Here is a 24602-nt window from a genome sequence, read left to right as displayed (position 1 = left end):
TGCTCGGATTTGCCACGCAATTAAAAGTACGTTTTTGTCGAAAACAGAAGTATCCCAAAAAGCCAAAGTAACCATATACAAGACGGTGTTTGTGCCGATTTTAACTTTTGGTAGTGAAAGTTGGACGCTTTACTGATAAATTAATACGATTTCGATTTACTGATAAATTAAAATCAAAAATACAGAGCATAGAAATGAAGTTTCTTGAAAGAATAATGGGTATAACCAGGTTAGACAGGATTAGAAATGAGGAAGTTAGAGAACATCTTAAGATCCAACAAATTATTAAGAAAATTGAAGAGGATGATAATGTAACCTCTATCCTAGAGACACGATATCAGCACGAGAAATCAGCAAAGAAATCAGCAAAGAACAAGAAACAAACAAGCAACGAATAAGAAGCAATATAATTAATCAGATTTTAATTAAACTCAGTTCTTGACTTATTCTTACGTTAAAGTAAGTCCAGGTTACCTTATGTATTCAGGTTTACTTTTTAAAATATAACTATATTCTGCAGTTTTTTTCTGTTCAGCGAATACATTTTAATATTTAACATATTGGTTATGATGATTTAATTTATCAAACAAAGCTGTAAAAAAAATTAGAATAATAAATATTGTCGTGTAGAATTTCTGAAATACGTTTGTATTGTCTTTATAATGGGATATTCGAAAATGAATGGCATATTTTAAAGAACTTTGATTAAGCCAAAGAAAGCCAAAAAAAGAAAATATATTGGAGAAGTTCAAATATAATTTATTGATATAGTCATCAGTTAAAATTACTTTTAATTTTGAAACGATAATCATAAAATCGTGTTTGATTAATATTTAACAAAAAGTAAACGAGGATATCGAGGAGATGTTTTTTTACGAATTAAACTCTATTGAAAGGAATTTAGCAATTGTAAATCCATTCAAAATTTCCGTAAACCGTTGGGTAAAATATTTAAATTAATAACGTCCAAAATTTCATAAAATATTCATGAGTAGGTATTATTCTTATCTCTTTCAGGGACTGAATATATACGCATTCGTTTACTAGGTGGTTTATATTCTATAGCAGTCCATGCAAATCTGTCCAAGCAGTTCCAAAAATCACACAATCGTGTTGAATTTATTGATTGTCCATCTTGTTGTTGTTGTCCAAGTTGTTTGTAAATTTTCTGAATAAAATAATAAAGTTTAATTTTTTTTTGACAACCAAATTATAAATGGCAAATGTAGAATCCATGTTTAGACCATTAAGGATATCTTTTCTAAAAATGCACAAAAACTTAAATTTCGCGTAACAATAGAGAAAATATTAAATGTATTCAGCAATTAAAATTTAAAGAACTTTCACTTAATTTTTATTGTCTATTAACTGAAATTTTCTTAGATTTACATGAAATATGAAAGCACAAAATAGAGCAGAAATGCTAATTCTATAAAATTAAAGCATTTAGGAATTAAAAAATGTATACTAAATATTGTATATCTACTTCTCTCTATTTATTGGTTGCTAACTGTTCTACGCCACACGCCGGCTGTGATTTGGAGCGATATCTATAACAATAACAGATCCCTGTTCGATTTTTTTCGCTTTTATGACCTGGAAACCAGTTTTATGCAACAGAAACCTGTCGATGAATATTCGTAAGAAGGTGCTGAAATGTTATGTGTGGTCCATCCTATTGTATGGTTGTGAGACATGGACGTTAAAAATCACAATGCTAAACAAGTTAGAAGCATTCGAATTGTGGTCTATAGACAAATCCTAAAGATATCGTGGGTTTCGCACACTTCCAATGAAGATGTTCTTCAAATGATAAATTCAGAACGTCTGCTCATAAACACCATAAAGAGGAGAAAAACAGAATACTTCGGCCATATAATTAGAGGACCTAAATACCATCTACTTCGCCTTATAATACAAGGAAAAGTGGAAGAAAAGAGATGGATTGGTCGAAAGAAACTTTCGTGGCTGCGTAATATTAGACAATGGTGTGGTTCCACAGTAGAAGAATTATTTCGCGCAGCAGCCGACAGAGAAAGGTTTCAGGAAATTGTAAACATGATGACGGCCAACGTCTGAATACAGACACGGCACCCAAAGTAGAATTTCGATTTTTACCGAAATATCTGAAAACTTCCCGTATTTTTAGAAACAAATGCATTTAAACACAGTATCTTTATTTAACCATGTTTTATCTGTATGTTTTTTTTATTTCTTCGAAATTTTGGCATTTTTTTTTGGATACTTTCTGCGCCATAAAATGATTTATTCTTTTTCATTAAGGGTAATATCTCCTTCTCTTTAAATACCTTAATTTCATTTCATGTAACAAAACACGTCTTGTTATTTTTAAAATATTTTCAGCGGATTAAATAGAAAAAACAATGTTTTATAGTGTTACGGTATAATTTGTCTACCACATTGGGTATCACCTATAGGGGGTTGAAAGTGGCGACTGAGCAATTCTTTGGCTAAAGATATGGTATGCAAACCGAAACGTTTGCGAACGGCCAATCTTGCTTTGGTTGAAGAGCTGGGTCGTAAGTAAGTGAATGAAGGAGGGACTGGAAAGGGGTAACTACAACGAAAGAAATAAAAAAATACTTACAGAGATTTCCTGAGGAACAAAACATAAGAAGGTTCCTAAACTATTTGAATTGGACGCCGTTTAAAAGAATCGTCTTGCTTTATATAAAGAAAGGCTTTTCTTTCCCAATAAAAAAATTAAAGGATGAAAATATTTTTAAAGGAAATAATTCTACAACTCTTGGGTTAAAGGGAAACATTACATATCTATTATTACTTTACATCAACAGTTATTAGAAATAATATCAACAAGATTTATCAACAAACGTTACAGGTTGGGCGACAGTTGTCAACAATTTTACAACTAGTTGTTACTATTTAAATAATTATTAGAAATGAAAATTATTATCTAAATTTTTCAACGGAGCTTACATTGAGGTTAACCTTTAAACAAAACAATTCAAAATTATGGTTATGTACCAAATGTCAAAAAAGAATAATAAAAAAAATTTTAATAATTTATAATTTTTTAGTTTGTCTTCAAAGCACATTTTTTTTATTATTGAAATATTGTTTATTTTTACTTTGAATAATTTTAATAAAAATAGCTGGTATCACTGGCTGGTGTGTTTTTTCTTAAGAGAGTTTTTGCGATTGGAATTAAATCAAAAACACTGCAAACAACACACAACTATGTGCCACACAAACTGCAATTGGTCTGGGGTGATCATGCAACACAAAATGGACAATTCTTGAGAAGTTGGACACTGATTCGTACTTTAGATTATCCTGAATGACAACAAACTGCAATCTTCAAAACTCGACCACTCAATTCCTTCTTAAAACCATGTGGACCTCTTAAATGGTTGAAAACGACGTCTTACAAATCCTCGCATAGGATACAGCACAAACAATCGGTGATTAGCTCAACAAAAACTGCCAAATACCATCTTGAGCCCAAATTCACCTCTTAACTTAAAAAAAATGCCGCCGACTTTGAAGACTGCACTCCGAAAACTATCTCTTTCAAATCCAAATCTTCTCTCTTGACTCTTTACTGCTACTACCACTTTACACTATATTTCTATGACAAAAACCAATAACGAACAATAAAAAACAATAACGAATTTGAAGAAAAATCCGGACTCAAACAATACCTTACTGCTTCTTCGGTCCATCGTCAAGTGACATCATTCGCCCAACTCGGTATAAATAACGCATCAGCAGGAAGATTCCTGTTTATTTGAAGCGCAATATCCAATTGAATGCAATTAGTGTTATTGTATACAGACCAGAAATGTTTGTATGATCAATCTCAGCGCCGCAAAAAGAGAATATTTTTCGGTGTTTTAACACCAGGGGAGATATAAATGCTACAATAGTTGGTAATTTTTTTTTTAATAAAATTCATGTACTGCACGACGAATGGCCTGTTTGGTTTTATCATCCAATTTTCTTTTTTTTTTTTCTTTTCTCTTGTCTAAATCTTCAAAGTATTATTATCGTTGGTTTTATCGTCTGTTTTAATTACTCTGTACATACCAGCTTCGCAAACTTGTGTCAAAATATTAAATAATAGAACTACATCGCTTATAATATTATATTTTGTTTAGTATTACACACACATTTCCGATCATAGTTTTTCTTTGAGTGTTAAAGTGTGATGTTTTGATAGACGGTTCACTATTACTACTGTCATATTTAATATTTGTCACCAAATTTAACTAAACTAAATTACTCATTATTCACAAAAAGTAAACGTAAAAGCTACTTTCACTACAAATATAACAAATATAATATCGTAATAATACTACAAACAATTCTGTTCTCTGCTTTATGGAACCCCTATCAGTGCGCTTATGAAACCAACTTAACAGACAAAAAAATAGCTACTCAAACAATGGCGTTGTTGGCAGTTACATCGCCTTAATTTGCAACTTCGTTTTTGAGATATCAGACATTATCTACCATTAAAAAAGAGACAAACTACAACATTGCAGATAACTTCAAGTTAAATCATACACGCTGACAATATTACCATTTCCCTAGTATCCAATTTAAAAATAGAGCAGACAAATTATTAAAATGTATTTCGTATAAAATGAATAAACATAATATATCCTTTGAACAGTCAGAAGAGGAAGGTTCTTGTCAATTTTTAAAAGAGATTATTAAACATATTCTGCAATATTCCACTAATTTGTTTATTTCTTTTGTCGGAACAAAAATATTTTTGTCTATAAGGTAAACGACCGATTTTACTGGCCTGTAAAAAACATTAAAACATTAGTAACTTGCTACAATTGTGGTCATCATCATCATCCAGCCCCATTTTCACATCCATTGTAGGATATAGGCCTCCTCCAAACGTCTCCAGTTCTCTCTATCTCTAGCTGCTGCAATCCAGTTTGTTTCTATTGTCCTTAGGTCGTCGGTCCATCGGGTGGGTGGTCTGCCTCGACTTCGCTTGTCGGCTCTTGGTCTCCACTCCAATAATCTCTTCGTCCATCTTTCGTCTTCCATTCTAGCAACATGTCCAGCCCACCTCCACTTTTGTTTATTGATTCGCAGTATAATATCGTCTACGCCAGTTCGTCGGCGTATCTCCTCATTTCTCACGCGATCTTTTAAGGTCAGGCCCAACATTGATCTCTCCATTCGCCTTTGTGTTACCCTCAGTTTTTCGGCAGTAGCTTTCGTTAAAGTTAGGGTCTCTGCTCCGTAGGTCAAGACTGGTAAGATGCATTGGTTAAATGCCTTCCTTTTCAGGTGAATTGGGGTATTTGTTTTAAAAATGTCTCTCATCCTTCCATATGCCGCCCATCCCAACGTGATTCGTCTATTTAGCTCGCAGGTTTGGTTGTCTCTGGTTATTCTAATTTCATGACCCAAGCATGTGTATTTATCGATTAATTCTACCTTGTTGTTATTGATCTGTATCTCTTCGCTGGGAACCATATTGGTCAACATTTTGGTTTTCTCGAAATTTATTTCCAGCCCAGTTTCTTGTAGTATGTCACTCAGTTCTTGGAGCATGTCTTTGATCTCTCCCAGATTATCTGACAGAAGCACGATATCGTCCGCCAAACGTAGATGGTTTAATCTTTCTCCATCGATGGATATTCCTTTCTGTTGCCATGTTAGTCTTTTAAATGCATACTCAAGAACGGTAATGAACACCTTTGGTGACATGGTATCACCTTGCCTGACTCCCCTTTTTATCTTTATTTTATTAGTTGCTGAATGTAGACTTATGGTTGTTGTGGTATTTTCATATATATTTTTAACTATATTACAATATCTGTGGTCGACCCTGTAATCTTGTAGTGCTCTTAAGATGGACGGTAGTTCCACTGTATTAAACGCCTTTTTAAAGTCTACAAATATCAATGCCAAGGGACGGTTATATTCGTTAGTTTTTTCTATCAGGGTTTTTAGGCACTGCAGGTGATCGTTTGTGCCGTAATTAGGGCGAAAACCGGCTTGTTCCCGAGGTTGGTAAAAATCCAGCTTTGTCTCTAATCTGTTCGTTATTATTCGGGTGTATAATTTATAAAGATGGTTAAGGAGACTAATTGGTCTGTATCTTTCCAGGTCTGCTATATCTCCCTTCTTGTATAAGAGTACAGTTATTGAATTATTCTACTTTGTTGGGATATTTTGATTCCATAGGCAAAGATTAAAGAGCTTTTGAATTTTGGTTATCAGTACTGAGCCTCCTATCTTTATCGCTTCCGTGACGACACCGTCCTCCCCCGGAGCTTTGTTATTCTTCATCTTTTTTAGAGCCTTGTAAATTTCGTCCAAGGAGATTTCTGGGATATCTTCGGAACCCTGATTTTGAACCTTCCTCTGCTGATATTCAACTATATCTAGAGTCGATTGGTTGCTATATAATGTCTCATAGAATAATTCCACAATTTGTAACACAACAATTGTGGTACTTTACTATTTTTATTATCATTTTCTTTTGTTTATGAAGTATTATGTTTTCTTTAGGAAGTAATATAAACTGTGTGTGACTAAGTGACAAGTGACATTGAAAGATATGGGCGCAATATTTACAGTTAATGTGACAACGTCCTTAATATGTTATAAAATGGTGCCTGAAAAATAACCTTAAAGCCAACGCAGACAAAACAACTTTGATATCATTCGTTCCGATAAACAATATCAAAATAAGATTTCTCAAGGAAACAAAATATATGTATGGGAGTTTCTAACTTAAACTTTTGGCATAATATTTAAAGTTCACCTTCCACAGAGCTTATAAATAAAGTTCTCAACTGTAAAATATTTATAGTTTTAAATATGTAAATTTTCAAAGGTATATGCATAAAATTACAATTTATTGTCACAAATTTTAAACTTTTCGAAGGAAATAAATGAATATTAGTAAATTTTATTGAATACATTCAGATTCGCCAGTATAAAAAATAATACCTCTCTTTATCTCATATGAAGTAATAACCAACAGGTCAAAAACTATGAAATAGATTACACATTTTACTATTTGTACCACTAACATTGTTTATGTTTATTTCTAGTATTGCCGACCCGTATAGCTGCTGAAAAATTCCAAACTGTATGCAAAAAAGGTAATATACAATTTTTACAAAACTAAAATGGACAGCTTTTATGTCTGCTAGTGCCATGCATGCTAAAAACCTGCCAAAGTTTTTAGCAGCAACAGGAAAATATACCTGGTTTATATACGGACCGCGAATTTTTTCACTCGCATGTAAATTCAATGTTTATTTACTTTCTAAAGCAAAACAGGTAGCAAAAATGTTCTTTACATAAATGTATAAAAGGTATAAGTTCTCCAGTTGCGATCTCAATTCTCCCGTTCAATATTTTACCCTTTTATTATTTTTGGTTTGGTTTTGAATAATTAATGTAAAAAAAGGTTACAAATTATATTTTCCGTAATAATGCTATCGATAGCATATAAGATAGATGTTGTAAGTGTGTTAAAATATATTTTTCAGTACAGCAATTTTAAAGTTTGGGCTCTAAGCTTCTCAATAGCTTCTTCGGTTCAGTTATAACTTTTGCACTGCTATAACGGTATTGCTTCCTTGAATACTGATATATTACCAATATAAAACAAATAAAGTACATTTTTATTGTTTATTATATAATTAATTACCTATAGGTTTGCACTTACCACTTCTGTGCACTACTTTATTGTACATACCACACTCGGCTGCTCATATTGTTAACTGATTAAAACAAAAAATAAATAATAAAAATTAAAACCATATTGTACTATTTGGAGTGAAGGCATGCCTTGCATGGTGACCCACACCTTTATAGATATTATAGGATTTTTTAATATTTAATTTAATCAGGATTTCGATAATTAATTGTGGCAGGTAAGTAAACATAAATGTGACACAAGCATATGCACCAACAGCCGATAAGTCAGAAGAAGAAATAACTAAGTTCTATAAAGATCTGGAAAAAGCAATAAGACTAACAAAGAAAGAGGATATAAACATAATAATGGGCGACTTTAACACCAAGGTGGGTAAAGGAAGATATGAAGACATAATTGGAGAGTACGGCCTTGGAGTTAGAAATGAAAAAGGCAACCTGCTGTGTGAATTCTGCCAGGAGAACGGTTTTGTCGTCATGAACACATGGTGTTAGCTCCCACCTCGTAAGTTATATACTTGGAAATCACCAGGAGACCGTCCAAATCGAATAATTAGAAACCAAATTGACTACGTTTTAATAAACAGAAGATTTCGTCACGCTATCAAAAGAATTTCAGCATATCCAGGTGCTGATAATGCATCCGATCATAATCCGCTAATAGCAGATGTGAGGTTAAAACTAACAAAAATTAAGAGAACAAATACAAACACCAACACGCCTATAAATACAAGAAAACTGATGAAAGACAAAAATCTGAAGAAGAGTTATGCAAATCAAATTAATGAAAGAATTCGAATAATAGAACAAACTGATGATATCGAAGAGATGGTCAATGATATTAAAGAAACGATTCTGGCAGTAAACAGGGAAGGTAAAACACCGATCAGAAAGAGAAAGCATAACGAATGGATGACGGACGAAATTATGGATCTAATGAAAAAGCGAAGGCAACATAAACAACAACGCAATCAAGACAAATACAAACAGATACACAAAGAAATTCGCCAGAAAATTAAGAAAGCAAAAGAACGTTGGATGGTGGAAAGGTGCAACGAAATAGAACAACTGCAGGAAAAAGGAGATAGTTTTGGACTACATAAAAAGATCAAATAAATATCGAATATACACAAAAGCCACCGCAGAGCAAGAATACGCAACGACAGAAACGAATACATAGAGTCAGAAGAGGATATAGCAATGGCGTGGAAAGAATACGCAGAAAGACTTTTTAATGACGAAAGACCAACACAACCAACGCGCAAACTTCCTTTCGAAAACTTATCAGGGCCATCAATAATGCGAAGTGAAATAGACTATGCAGTTAGAACCATAAAGATGCATAAAGCAACAAGTCCAGATGAAATTAATATAGAAGCAATAAGACTACTAGACGAGGAGAATATCGAAATATTGGTAAAGCTGTTCAATAGAACTTATGATACTGGTTACATTCCGCGAGAATGGCTGCAGTCATCCTTTGTGATGATCCCAAAAACAGCTAATACCACAAAATGCAATGAACACCACTTAATCAGGTTAATGAGTCACTTGCTGAAACTCTTCCTTAGGATATTACACTCAAGAATGTACAAGATACTAGAAGAACTTAGCGGGTCAACACATTTCGGTTTTAAGGGAGGACTAGGAACAAGAGAGGCAATTTTATGTTTGAACACCTTAATACAAAACTGTTTAGATCAACGAAAAGATGTCTATCTCACCTTCATCGACTACTAGAAGGCATTTGACAATGTTAAACATGATATCATGATGGAACTACTACATAGGGCCAACATTGAACAGAAGGATATCAGAATTATTCAAAATCTATACTGGAACCAAATGGCAAAGGTGAGGATTGATCAAGACCAATATACGGATGAATTTGAAATCCGGAAAGGTGTCCGCCAAGGCTGCATACTCTCTTCGATGCTTTTTAATTTATATGTTGAAAATATATTTGCGGAAGCATTAGAAGACACGGAATTAGGCATTAAGGTGAACGGCATAACAATTAGCAACCTACGCTATGCGGACGATACAGTGATTATAAAAACAAACAAACTTTTCTGTTGGCCTTGCATTTTATTTTCGACAAATATGTACAAACATCAAAATCCTTGGTGTAAATCTGGTTACGATAATTTAAAGAACTTATTTAGGGCTTTACAGAAACATGAAATTTCGAAAAATCATACATACAGCCAGATTAAATTAGATTTATTTGTATTTGTATTTATACATGTCTCATTAGATACTGCTCAACGTGAAAATGCTATTACATAACGAAATTGTAAAAAATAATCACGCAGTTTTACGTTGTTACGTCGTTTAATTAATATTGTAATTTTTTTAAGTTGTCAGGAATTATCATTTAGGGAATACGATGAATCAGAGCATTCGTTGAATCAAGGTTAATATAGAGAACTAATAAAAATGTTTAAGCAATACGATTTGGAATTTTCTAATTTAATTTCTGATTCGAAGACATTTACAGGTGTATCTAAAACAATCCAGAATGAATTATTAGAATCAGTTATTACATTTTGAGTAACTTTATTGAATCTGAGATTCAGGAAACCATTTGCATTTCACTAGAAGTAGATGAAACTACCGATATATCATGTCATTCACAATTATCAATTGTTTTTCGATACGCGTTACGTGGTAATATTTACATTTATATTTATATTTGTCAGGCATGATGTCGACATCATGCACAGTAAGAGATCTCGAGAAACGAGTATATTTTACAATTTTGGATACTATTATTATGCAAATAGATACTCGTTTTTCGAATTTTGAAAATTTGCAAATTTTTACCTCTTTCACGATTCAAAATTTAAAATTTACGTAAAAGAATTTCCAAGATATTTATTAGATAGGTTAATTAAAAATTATCCATCATTCTTTAATAAAATAAAATAAGAAAATGAATTAAAAGTATTATATTAAATATTTTCGGAAGGTGGGATAAGTTACAACATACGTATAATTTTATATACTGCAATTAATTACACTAAACGGTTACCGACATTATTAAATTATTGCCATTAATTCTCCGATTACTACCACAACGAAACTACCACTTCTGACTACCACTTCTGACGAAACAAGAGAGAATGTCAAGCTTGTCTCAAATGTCAATAGAAAAAAAACTTTTAAAATCTCTCAAAAACTCTACTAAATTTTACGATAACGTTATAACTGATTTTGTTACTTCCAAACAACGCAACGTAGACTGGAGTTAATTATTTATAAACATGTTTAAGTTCTAAATTCATAGGAAAAAAACAAAAAAAAAAAACAAAAAAAAAACAACAAAAAAACAAAAAAAAAGCAAGTAATCTCCTATGATGATTGAAGTCTTTTTACTTGACGGTATGCCTATCTGAGGAGACAAAAAAAAACTTTCCGACCTTGTTTCTAAAGCCACAAGCCGCCACTGCATGGAAGCGAGATGCAGTTATATAGACGACTACTACGAATAAGCTAGACCGCCATAGTTAGAAATGAGTAGGGTAGACGTCTTAACCAAACACAACTGGTCAATATAATAATGAGAATCAAGCTGAAATAATTCGTTCACATTATAAGATACCCTGAAAAATATGAATTTTTACTGATTTTAAACCGATTATTTAGGGTAAGATCCAAGGTAAACGTGTTCCTGGTAAAAGAAGAACGTCATGGCTAAAAAATCTTAGACCATGGTACGGAAAATAAAGTACATCATTATTTATAGCTGCTGTCAATAAACTCACGATAGCGAATATGGTTATCCAACGACCAATAACGGTCATGGAACTAGTAGAAGAAGAAAGAAAGAATGATAAGAAATTTCATAATCTGACAAGATTACTCGGGTAACAAGAAGAGATAGCATGTCCTTCTTTTTAGTTCTTTTCTAATAATAATGCCAAAATACTTTACCTTTGTGTTTCGTTTTTGGTTGATGTTAATATTCATGAACTTATCTTGTTTTAGGTCGTATTTATACATAATATTATTGGGTTTACTTTTTATTCAAATCGTAACCACTTGATTTTTAGCCAATTCACAAATTTCTTTTTAGTCTTTTTTGTTTAGGTAATATAAAATTATCAATGTCGATATTGTTCTAAAGCTATTTTCTTGTAGCATTTTAAAGTAATTACTATTTTAATGAAAATAGGCTACAATTAAAGTTTAAAAGAAGTTTATTGACATTTTAATTTTCACTTCGGAAATCGTTCTCAAAATACAATAATAAATTAATTAAATTAATTAGACTCTAGACTAGACCAGAAGCCTCCTGCATAGACCACATTAATACTGTGAGGATAATAATAGAACATTCGGTTGAATGAAACACACTCCTATACATGGTTTTTGTCAGCTTATCTCATGCTGCTTTATGGAACATTTTAGAGTTACGAAACATCCCGCATAAAATAATTTCCATTATAAAGTCAGTATACACAGAGGCGAAATGCAGCCTGATACACAATGGAATCAACAGTGACGAATTTGACATACTTACTGGAGTCAGAGAAGGATGCGTGCTTTCTCTGTTTCTTTTTAACATAGCAGTATACTATGTTCTCTCCAAACTAGACTCCGACACAAGAGGGATACAATGGACGTTAACCACAAGCCTAAGCGATCTGAAATACGCCGACGATATCTGCCTGTTAGGACAAAGGTTCCAAGATATGGCTGATCAATTGGAAACACTTTCCACTGACGCCAGTAAAATAGGTTTGAAAATCAATATTAGTAAAACCAAATCCATGAGAGTAAATGCGAGAAACAACAAGCTATTAACTATCAACAACATGCAGATTGAAAATGTGAAAAACTTTACGTATCTTGGAAGTGTCATAACAGAAAGCAGAGGTGTAGAGGACGACATTCGTATGAAGATACGAAAATATTAATAAGCATTAAGCATGCTTAATCCTGTTAAGAGATCTGGCGAGTATACTACAAGGACAAGGATCCGCATATTCCAGTCAAATGTCATATCTGTTCTACTCTACGGATGTGAAAACTGGAAAGTGACAAAAACCCTTACAGATAAACTGCAGGTCTTTATTAATATATTTTCTGGCCTAACATCATAAAAAACGAAGATCTACTACACCTGACGGAACAAAAAAGAATAGAACATCAAATAAAGTCCAGAAAGTGGGGTTGGATTGGTCACACACTCAGAAAAAATAATTCCAGTATTGCAAAGGTTGCCCTAGAGTGGAATCCTCAAGGAAGAAGAAAACGAGGTCGCCCAGTACAAACTTGGAGAAGATTCATCATGGACGAGATAAGAGGTCAAGGAAAGTCTTGGAATGAGGTAAAGGCATTAGTGCAAAATATAACCCAATGACGCGTTTTCACTGAAGCTCTATGCTCCACATAGGAATTCAAGAACCTTAGATATATAGTCCTAAAAGAAACAAATGGTAAAAAGAGAAAAATCATAGAAATGACTCTAATTATGCTAAACGAGACTAATTGTGTCGTTCTAGTAAACGGCAGTACTTGCCACCTACTCTTTGTAGGTCTCAACTATATAAACTCTACGTTTAAAAATGTGAAGATGATGGAAAAGAACCAGAGAACCAGAAGCATTCCTTTGCAAATAAAGCACGAAAAATTATAAACGATTACAAGGAAGAATTGCTTGACGTATCTGGAACTACATGTCTTTTAACATTTGATTTGGAGAGGACATTACCAACACCTTATGTCCAAACGGGTGAATGGAAATCAAATGATCAGTCAATCAAATGATAATCATGAACATGTGGTATGAATCGACGGGTAGCAGGGGCTCGCAAGAAGTTATATCTTGCCTTCATTCCAACATAAAAGAAGCGGTTTCCAAAAATATAAAAAAATTTGTCACTTTTAGTGATTCATGTACGGGGCAGAACCGAAATTGGAATATGCTATGTTACATGATGTATCTTGTTAATGCTACACCAAACTTAGAAGAAGTAATCGTGTACTTTCTGGTGAGTGGTCACACATTTTTACGCAATGATTCGGACTTTGCGGATATTTCAAGGGCACAAAAGAGAAAAGAGTATGTTTACACTCCTGACCAGTTGATAAAACTTGTCGTCGACTGTAGGAAAACGAAATCCTTTATCGTGAACAACATGGTTGGTAAATTCTTAGATATTGCTGGTATCTCACAAACCGTAGGAAAGCCCAAAAATCTGGCTGGTGAGATACCTTTGATTTCAAAGATTAAAAAAATTCGATTTCTGAAAATTGACAATACATATACTTTAACGATGATTATTTAGATATTTATGAAACTGTAGTCTTCACGAACAGCGCTACAATAACTCATTTTACAGATTTAAAAAGTTTGTCCACCGCAAACTACAAGCAATGCTAACCCTACTTCGTACCTAAAAATGATAGATCTTAAAAAGATGCTAAAGTATGTGCCTCCAATACATTATCGATTCTATCTTAATATACCCCATAAGGACTACAGAGAAAGACGTGAGCGTGGAGGTCAATATGAAATTGAAAATTCGAATAAATATGATGAAACTGAGCAAGAGAACATCCTACCAAATCCGTGTGAAGAAGAAGTCGAAGACGTCGACGAATAGTCTACGAAAATAGCTTAATTTTTTCTAATGTTTTTGTTTAGTTTGGAAAATAAATAAAAGATCAGTTTAACAATTCATTCATTCATTTTTTATAAACTTGTCAGGTTGGCATATTTCTGCATTATAGCCTGAATAAATCAACTTTCAACAGAAGTGATCCAAGTGCAAGGAATAACAAAAATAAAACAAAAGTCAGTTGATGTGATAATACTGTCATTACAATATAAAACTGTTTTTATAAAGTTAATAAAAAATAAAAATGTACATAATCAATTTCATATTCTAGAAATTTAATAATACACGTTTTGTTCATGTTCTCAAATTGTATGCAACGTCACTTGGATCACTTCTGTTCCAAACTATCCATATGCATATACAGTCCAGTGGCTAGGGGGCTCTTAGGATCCATAAGGATGGCTCTATGTTAGCGTGTGAATGAACAAGAACTTGACTGATTCTTTTTAGTTTTCAGATTAAATCAAGCTTAGCTGTTTAGATTAAGTTAACGGTTCTTAATTAACTTTAACTTTTGGTAACTATTAGTTGGTAAAAGTGCACCTATATAAATAAAAAATATTTTTGCACGCCTATGTTAGATTCAGACCCAGATCTGTTTGTAGCCAATTTGATTTATTAATATTTCTCATGTCACTGACATTAGCCGCATTTTTCTTCCACGTCTTGGCTTTCAGAAGGACAAAATCGTCAGTTTTATTCTAAAAGATATTAATTTACTTGAATATAAGAGCAAGGTAATAACCTGAAATTGAATACAAAAATTTAAATCAAGTAGTTTTTGTTTCTCTTTTGCTCCGTAACTCGACAAACCGAGAAATTCATTTTCTGTATAAAAGAAAAGAAATCATAAATATTAAGCTTTCTATTCATTTGAAGGACTTATAGCTTTTTAGAGAATATTTATTACGTTCCCAAAACGTGACGTTGGACTTTTAAGACTTTCCGGTAGCTCATAAATATTGAAAAATGAATTTATAGTGTTTGCATTATTTTGAGCCATTTTTTAAGCTTCAGGGCTCATAAATTTATTAATAAAATATAGAGCTTCTCTTCTGTACTCTAAAATATTAATACTTTATTTCTCTTTTATAAAAATGTTGACATAATTTAGTTATTTTTGTTAGTATACATATATATTTATGAACTTTTTTACATTTTATTTTAAACCCGACCTTAATGTCGTTAGTTCTATGAAGTAAATAGTATTTTTTTCTGTTTGCAATTTAAAATCTTCTTTTTCTTATTCATCTTCCTTAAATTTTTCCCTTTTAGGGGGTTGCTATTCCTTGGTTTTCTTCGCCACTCATTTTTGTTCATCGTATCTTCTAAACGTGTTTCTCTAAATTCTTCTGTCCCATAGTCCTTCCATATCCTTACTAACTTTTCCCTAACTCTCTTTTCCTCAAATTCTAACAGCTCTATCCCTTGTACCACATAGTTTTTTTTTCTCCTTATTTTCTTCTTCGGATTTTTTCAATTATGAGTTTGCCGTTTTCGTCCTTCACAGCACTCTAGTTTCCCTGTCACCTTCTTTGAAGTATGTTTGCCATCTTGTACCAAGTCTTTCTCTTCGTTTTGTTCCCTGAGGGTTCTAGTTCGATATTATTTTTGGCCACCTGTCCTCTGGCATTCTTTGTACGTACTTGTACCACTGCAGAGCTGTGTTTACCAACTTTTTTGTAATTGAATACTCTACTTCCATTCTGTTTCAGATTTCCTCTATTCTTATTCTATCCCCTCTGGTCATTTTTAGATATCTTTTTATAAAGTTCAGTTAAATTGTTCTTATTGTATTTAGTATCGATATTGTCATTTGATATACTTCCGCTCCATATATGGGTAATATTAATCACTATGCTCTGAAAGATCCTTTTTTTTTTGTTTTATTTGATTAAAGTGTTGGTCCATATTACTCCATGGAGTACATTCGTGGCTTGTTTTTCACGTTCTATTTTCATTTATGTATCTTATATACAAGTATTACCTTGGTGTTACACTAATTCCTCTATAGTTATCTGGTGACCTTTTGTCACCTTTTTTGAAAATAAAGGACATGTATGATAGATTACACTGCTTTGATTTTATTAAACAACACTAGTGTAAATGAGTCCTTGTACCTCCATATTTCAGCAGTTCCATTTTTATCTTTCTTAATTCTGGTGCTTTGTTGTTTTTGGCTTTCTTTAATACTTTAATTATTTCTTCCTCTGTGATTTCTTTTTCCTCCGTTATTATTGCGGCAGTGTCTTGTGAGATATACTCCGGTCTCTTCTCCGAAAATAATTTTGTGTAATGCTTTATCCACTCCTTTAATGTAATTTTATCTGTATGATATTTTCACTTCGCTTATTATGTCTGATGTTTGTTTATTTTTTTATATGCTTTTGTTGATTTGTTTTACTCTATCGTGTTGTCTGTGTATCTGCACATTCTCGCCTAGTGTTCGTTCTTTTTGAGCTTTATTTTTTGCTTTTTTTTTATCTGAGGGTAAAATATTTTGCTCTTGTTTCCGGGATCTGTCATTTAGCTATTTGTGAAATTACCTTTTTTACCTTTTAATTATCTCTTTTATGTCGTCACTGTATTTAGTTAAATATTTATTCTTGTGTTGTTCAATAACCAGAACTTCGTTTGCCACTTTGTTTAGTTTTTCTTTTGGGTATTGGTACATTGCTGTTGGGGGTTCATTCTTCATTTATATATCTCTAGCATATTCTGTAGAATATTCTAAGAAAATGTTTGAATACTTAATTGTTGTAGAATAAAGTTCTACTCCATGCCTCGAATTTGAGATCTTTTGCACCTCCTTATCTCTCTGAATATTGTTTTTCTGTCGTCTTCAAGTATATATGAATTTTCGTAGTACCAGTTACTGGACACTTGCACATTCTGCTTGTTGGTATAGTCTTAAATCTTGTACTACTAATACGTTTTACATCTGATGTGACTAAACCATTGCAGTATTTGTTCTTAAACCATTTTTAAGAATGTATTAACTTTGACTCTTTCCGTAACTACGTCGTCCTGATAGCCCTTCTAGTCTCATCCAATATTTATCGTAACATTTTTGTTTTAGCTGTCTTCATCTTTCTTTCTTAAAAAAACTTTTTACAGGTCAAACTTCAGTGCTGTACATCAACGTGATATGCACTTTCGCATATTTTTCCTTTAATCCCTGGTATCGTATCTTGTTGGCAAATTCTCAATCTAGTGTCTCATTTTTCGTTATGTAAGAGTCAAGCTATTTAAATTCTCCGATTCGTTCTAGTTTTTCCCAAGAAATTTGATTTCCATAACCACTGTTCTTCCCAACTAGATATACTCCATGTAGTGATTTAGTGAAGAGCGTTGATTCAAACCAACTGTTACTGGAAAACTTTCTGTCAATCTGATACAAGCTTTCACTCTGTCGTACGTTTTACCATTCAAGAGAGCGTTGATGCAAACCAACCGGTATTGGAAAACTTTCGGTCAATTCGACATAAGTCCTTACTTTGGTATACGTTTCCTCGTACATATCCTTCATGAGCCTTATGTACTTCTCATAAATACATTTCTCTTTAATGCATCTTCATAGCTCTGAGAACTGTATTGTATGCCTTGTCAAGATATATAAATACCAAATGTAGCTTACTTTTCTTCGCGACGTATTTTTTTTTTTTCAACTTATAACATAATTTGCCAAACTGCTACAAACCGATATCATGGACCGAGAATGTAACAAACAACGAAGTCATGACAAGAATCAACAAAGGAATGGAAGTATTGGAAACCATCAAGACACGAAAGCTGCAATACCTGGGGCATTTTATGCGTAATGAGAGATACAACCTACTTCAATTGATTATACAAGGGAAAATCCAGGGCAAGAGAAGTGTAGGAAGAAGAAGAATCTCATGGTTGCGTAACTTGAGGGAATGGTACGGATGTACATCAATTGAACTATTCAGAGCAGCAACATCTAAGATCAGAGTAGCCATGATGATTGCCAACCTCCGTCGCGGAAATGGCACGTGAAGAAAAAGAAGAAGCTACAAACCGTTTCAAAGTAAACAAGGCATCCTTCTGAAAGCATTATTTTTGCTTTTTTTCGAATTTTTTTGTTTATATTAGTGCCGTCTTTGTATTTACCATATTAATCAGATCATCTGCATAGGCTATTATTTGTAGTTGATTGATACTATTATTTTTATTATCCAATTTTGCATTCCTGATTATTGTTTCTAAGAACAGGTTAAAGAGTGTCTAGGAAATAGCATCTCGTTGTTTTATTCCTTTATTTATTTTAATTTCTTCAGAAATTATTCAGTTGAATCTAACTTTTGCGGTGTTGTTTCCAAGCGTCAATGTCAATATATTCGATAGTTTTGTTGAAATTCTGAACAACCTTAATTATCTAATACCTTTTGACTGTAATATTGTATCGTGGCAGATTTGAAGTCTACAAAAACTTCGTGTATTTCTTTTGTATATTCTCTTGCTTTTTGTTTTATTCTTTTCTGTTATATGTATGGGGTTAAAAATGTTCGTAAAAAAATTGTACTTATTATTTTTATATTTCATTTTTTTTAATTACTTGATTGCTTAACAAAGTTGCATAGCAAAAGTAGTACAATTAAAGACCAAACGTACAAATATCGCAAATTAAAAAAAATAACGAACAAAACGATATCAAGGTTTACAATATGGAATAAAGTAGCTATATTATTCATGGATTATAAAATGCTCTGAATTTAAGCACACTTAAGATAAAATTGAAAATTGCTTTAGCGGAATCAGGTGTTGGATTGTCAAGAGAATAAGAAAGTCATTTAAACTGAAAAAACAGTCCTCACTTTCAGGTTTCATCGATGCATAAATTGGACAATTAAATAAAAGATGTTCAACTGTCTCAAGTTCTTTACTATTATAAATAGTACAAATTTCATTTGGACTCAAGCCGTGAGTGGATCTACTAAGAATAGGTTTCAATTTGTGGTTATTGCAAACTTTTAACTGAGCTGGTATTTGGCTAATATGGATTGGTAAATTTAACAGAACATAGCTTTTGGCATGAAGAAGAATGGTAAAATTATTGTAAAGTAATAAAAGGAAGGATCTCTGCATTAAAGTGCAATCGACTTCGTAAAGTATTTGTTTCAGTTTTACTAGTATCAACGCTTTTCGTTTATTTAGAGAAAAATAGCTAAGTGTATCCCAGATTTTTTCAGTATTGATTAAGAAAAATAAGTTTTTAATTTGTAGAGCCCAGATATATTTTGCTAGGAGATTAGTAAATGCACATTGACGTAGAGAGCAAATCTTAGGAAGTCGATTATTATTAATTTTATGAATTTTCAGTAACCAGTTCAAGCACTATTTAAATACTTTGTATACAATTTTAACATGACCAGTTTCTAATCTAACAACGTAGTCTAGTGTGTTCAAAGGTAAAAGTAAAATTCTTATAAAAATCGAAATTGGATTTTCTCCACAATGGCTTAATACCGGAGTCCGCAAACTGGTATAAAATTCTAAACAAAACTACAACTCCAAAAGTAAAGAATCAAAAGATAAACTATATATAGGTCCAAGAACATATTTTACTTCTTATAAGAAGTGGTAAGACAAAGGGATGGCAAGTTCTGCTTTTGACGTGATTGAGACTGCCATTTCTTAAAATAGACTAGAAGAGGTAAAAACAACACCAAGATAGGTGAATTTATTAATGACATCGATGGTAAGATTTTTATACAAAAATTCTGAACCTTAAGTATAATTTCACTATTTGAGAGAGTGAGTCATCGTTTAAAGGCCCAGAAATGCGGAAAGCTGTTTGGAAATCCAGTGATGTACACTTACTTTTATTTTAACGTTAATTATATTTTATTTTTCAAATATTAATGTTCTAAATAGGCCACAATATATTTATTTACAAGTTTTTACTGACGTTTCGATCTCTATATCCAAAGACCGCTTTCAAAGATATAAATGATAGTTATATTTATTTTATTTGTTTATTATTATATATTTTTATAATCTTATATTATTTATTTTTTTTCTATCTTTAAAAACGGAATAGAGATCGAAACGTCAATGTATTAAACATGTAAATAGATATATTGTGGCTTATGTCCAACCTTCTCCCTAAAAATACAGAATGCCACAAACAAGCAGCTATAGAAAAATAAATATATTTGTCATTTGTATGTTTGAAAACGGTCTCTTTATAGAGATCGAAACGTCCGTAAATTAAACATTTGAATAAATATATAGTGGCTTATTCCCAACATAATTTCTAAAAATACAGAACGACAAGCGAAAAGCCATAGAAAATAAATAGTACTATCATTTGTATAATTGAAAACGGTCTCTCGATATAGAGATCGAAACGTCAATAAATAAACATATGAATAAATATTTTGTGGCTCATTCCCTACATTCCCCTAAAAATACAGAATGCCACAAACAAAAAGCTATAAAAAAGAAGTAATTTTGCAGAAAGTTTACTGATACCAACCGGCTGTCGCGGAAGTTACGCTAAAACGTCTTTTGACGTGACCCGTCCTTTACACAGAATTACACAATGAAATTTTTTTAAAACAAATTTTAAGACAGTTTCCACACCACCCCAGAGGTATGTCTTGTGGCGCGATACTTTTTTTAAATGGGTGTTCGCCAAGAGCCATATTGTCTTATTAAATAAAATGAACAAAACACTTAAACAGTATAAAACAAAACAAAATAAAATCCTATAAAACAAAATAAAATTCTATAAAAACAAAATAAAAATAATGTTTGATGTGTTTAAACACAAACACTATACACACTTACTATGTTCTTCTCGTTTTTTTTTGTTTTTGGTTTTTTTATGCTGATGTTCTTATTAAACTATTAGAAAATATTATTCGCTGTCTAAACCTGAAGATGCAGTGCTGCTATCGATGTCATTATCTTCACCACCTGGTGTAATTATAATTGGCTCTAGTAAAACTTTTATATAAGTGTCAAGTTCCCACATACGATGTTCTTCTTTAATTATGTGGCCTATACATTTAGCCCATTTCTCTGGAGTTACATGGAGGATTGCTTGAATCAAAAGTTTCTTAATTTCGTTTAATTTGAACGTTTTGTTATTGCGTGCTACTTCTCCTTTCACTTGCTCCCAGATAAGTTCAATGGGATTAAGTTCGCAGATAAGGTGGTAGACGCAGAACTTTGACACCATAATCTTTTGCAGTTTCATCTACAGCATATTTAAGATATTCAATTTTCCTTAGGTTAATCCAGGTTTCATCCAAATAACATATTTTGCGTCCAGTGCTGCGAATTTTGAGTATTTCTTCTAAATATTTTCTTCTCCACACAATAATTTTATTTTTTTCTAATAGCATATTTGTTCTGTTGAGTTTTACATATCGAAAGTTCATTTCACGCATGGTCCTGGTTAAGACTCTACGAGATATCTTGGGTAAGGAGTCATCGTTTTCGAGCTCTTGAGAAATATTTTTCAGTATTGGAATTTCACTCCGAAAATAAAATGAATGAATTTTTCGACGTATAATATTCCTTGTCTCGTCATCAAAAACAATGCTTTTCCTACCTCTAGTTTTACCTTTTTCTTGCTTTTTATTTTCCGATGTATTTTTAAGTACACGATAAATACAGCTAACGGATACTTTTGTTAAACTGCTACAAATGTCGACCGCTTGGCTAACATTTAATTCCATTTTTCTGCCTACAATTCCTTCATAAACGTTTCGTATTATTACCTTCTCTTCGGACGTTAACATTTTCCGTCTCTTTTGCGGCATTTCATTTTTGGAATCAACATTAGAGTTTTGCAGTCTTCTCTTGGAACAACTCGGTTTTTCGTCCAACTCCAATAAAACTCAAACCAAATAATCACAGAATATAACTAAAAATTTACTATAAAACGACAAACTATAACACTCGTATTATTAATAACACGTTTAATCAATAACACAAACTTATCGCATAAAATACCCTACCCTCAGCAACGCCAATGTAAATAACCTATTGTTGATGGGCACTCGCTCGACAAAAACTAGTCTTACGGCTTTCTGTGGATCTGAATTGAAACGGAATTCCGTCGCTAATTCCAAAGTTGCCAAACGATTGAAAAATATTGTTTTAAAATATCGATTTTTATTTTATAAATTTAAATATGTAACGAAACGAAACATATAAATAAAATTTATTTCATTACAATTTTGTGCTTAATTTTTACTATTGAAAAAATCAGGTTTTTTTGTATTTTTATGACGGTAATAATCGCTCCATGGAAGAATACAGGTTTTATGTGACCATAATTACTACTTGTGAACAAGAATTGGCTACATTGTACGACAACTTCTGGTCAAGTCTACTATAGAGAAGCACAAATAAATATACTACTTTATATATTCTGTAATTTCTTATAAGGAAACGCAAATTGCAATCGAGAAAACAGGCAGTTTTCGAGGGCCGCTGTGTACATTTAAATTTGAGGATATTCCTCGTTTAAACTATGATATCACTCTTCTAAATTGAGGGTTTCTACTTTACATACTTGTGTCCCTGTTTGGAAAAGCGCATATTATTAGTTTTTTCTGTGTTAACTTCTATTGTATTTAAGTTGCATAACTATGCAAAATATTGAGTATATTTCTGATATCTATTTCCGAGTCTGCGAGGATAATAATGTCATCTGCGTACAACATCATTAATTGTCTAAAAATGGCGATGTGTAAAAGCTATTATTTCGGACACGTGTAGTGGCATTTGCGTAAAAATCTGCAATAAACCATCAACACGTGAACTGACTCCATAGCTATACAAATTATGCCAGAGTAAAGAGTGGTTAAATTTATCAAATATTATGCATTTAAAGTCAACGAATATGACAAAAACATTACTTTTTGAAAGTCGAAGCTGTATTTGTAGAGCGGAAGAGAGTGTATATACATCGTTAGTGCAGCCTCTATTTGGTCGAAATTGTATTTTAGGCCAAAATTACTCGCACCATGGCATGCGACGTGACGGTTGTATAAAATTTGCAAAAATACTTTACATAAACAACTTATTATCGCAATGCTTCGGTAATTATTAGGGTCTTCCTTTGGTCATTTTTTATATATATCATTGTTTTTATTGTATAGTACTTTATTAAAATACCTCCATAATTGACCTCTAAAAATCATACGAATAAGCTAATTTTTACAAAAAATGTCAATTTAGGGACCTCAAACAATATGCTACAAATTTGAAACTATTACTCATCAGCATCCTTATAAAACCCCCTCTCATAGGAGATGGGCGGACAAAATCGATTTACCAAGAAATATTTTAAATAAAAAATGTAGCTGGACTAATTTAAAAAAAAAAAAATTCTTGAAGCAACCGGCGATTTTGAATGTCAGTTAAGCACGCGAAATAAATCTTAAATAAAAGTTGTATCAACTTGACGGTAAAAATTCGATATTTTCTGACAAGAGTATCCTATCTATCTATCTATCTAATTAGTCTTCTTCGGTTAATCTTTGGACATAGGCCTTCCCAATCCTTTTCCATTCTTCTCTGTCTGTCGCTACAGTCATTCACCTAGAGCCTACGTGCTTCTTGATATCATCTACCTTTCTCATTTGGGGCCTTCCTCTGCTTCGTTTATATTCCCACGGTCTCCAACTTATAAGAATTTTGTTCCATCGGTCTTCTTTTTGTCTTATATTGTGTCCGGCAAATTTCCATTTCAATTTTGCAGCTTCTTGTCTAACATCCCTCACTTTTGGTTTCTCTCGTATCCACTCGTTTTTCTTTTTATCCATTAGTCTTATGTGCAACATTGTTTTTCCATTGCTATCGAAAGACAAAAGGGTATACTATCAAAAAAAAATTAAAATGCATTTTAAAAATAAAAAGTGTTAAACGTTGCTCAATAATTGCCACTTTAACACCTTGACTGCGTCACGTATCCTCAGGAACATCCGTAATTTTTCAACTGTGTTGTAGTAAAATTGGTCAAATCGTCGCATCTTGCGGTAGCGATAAAAATAGTATTTGTACGTCGTTTTAAATGTAACAAATAGCTCTTGATAGCAAATTTTTAATTCTCGCTACTGATATCGGTAATATTATGAGATATGCCCCTAGAGACTAGTGCCGCACATAAACCAAAATTTATTGTTACTATGCATCACAGACTCCGGGAGGCATGTGTCATTGCCATTCGTTTCAACTTGTTGGTTTGCCGCTATATATATATATATATATATATATATATTCAGTTTCAGTTTATTGTAGTTC

General features: G+C 32.4%; 1 protein-coding gene across 1 annotated transcript in view; it reads left to right on the top strand.

Annotated features, from left to right (window-relative positions):
- The window catches only part of Con (leucine rich repeat protein connectin), a 1033948-nt gene that overhangs the window by 218476 nt on the left and 790870 nt on the right, over window positions 1-24602 (top strand). Inside the window, exon 2 of the mRNA XM_072527025.1 lies at window positions 7074-7124. The gene's annotated coding sequence lies outside the window, so the exon portion shown is untranslated. The remainder of the gene's footprint in view (window positions 1-7073; window positions 7125-24602) is intronic.

Source organism: Diabrotica undecimpunctata, chromosome 3, assembly GCF_040954645.1.
Source record: "Diabrotica undecimpunctata isolate CICGRU chromosome 3, icDiaUnde3, whole genome shotgun sequence".
Lineage (NCBI taxonomy): Eukaryota > Metazoa > Arthropoda > Insecta > Coleoptera > Chrysomelidae > Diabrotica > Diabrotica undecimpunctata.
This window is presented reverse-complemented; position numbering and strand designations above follow the sequence as displayed.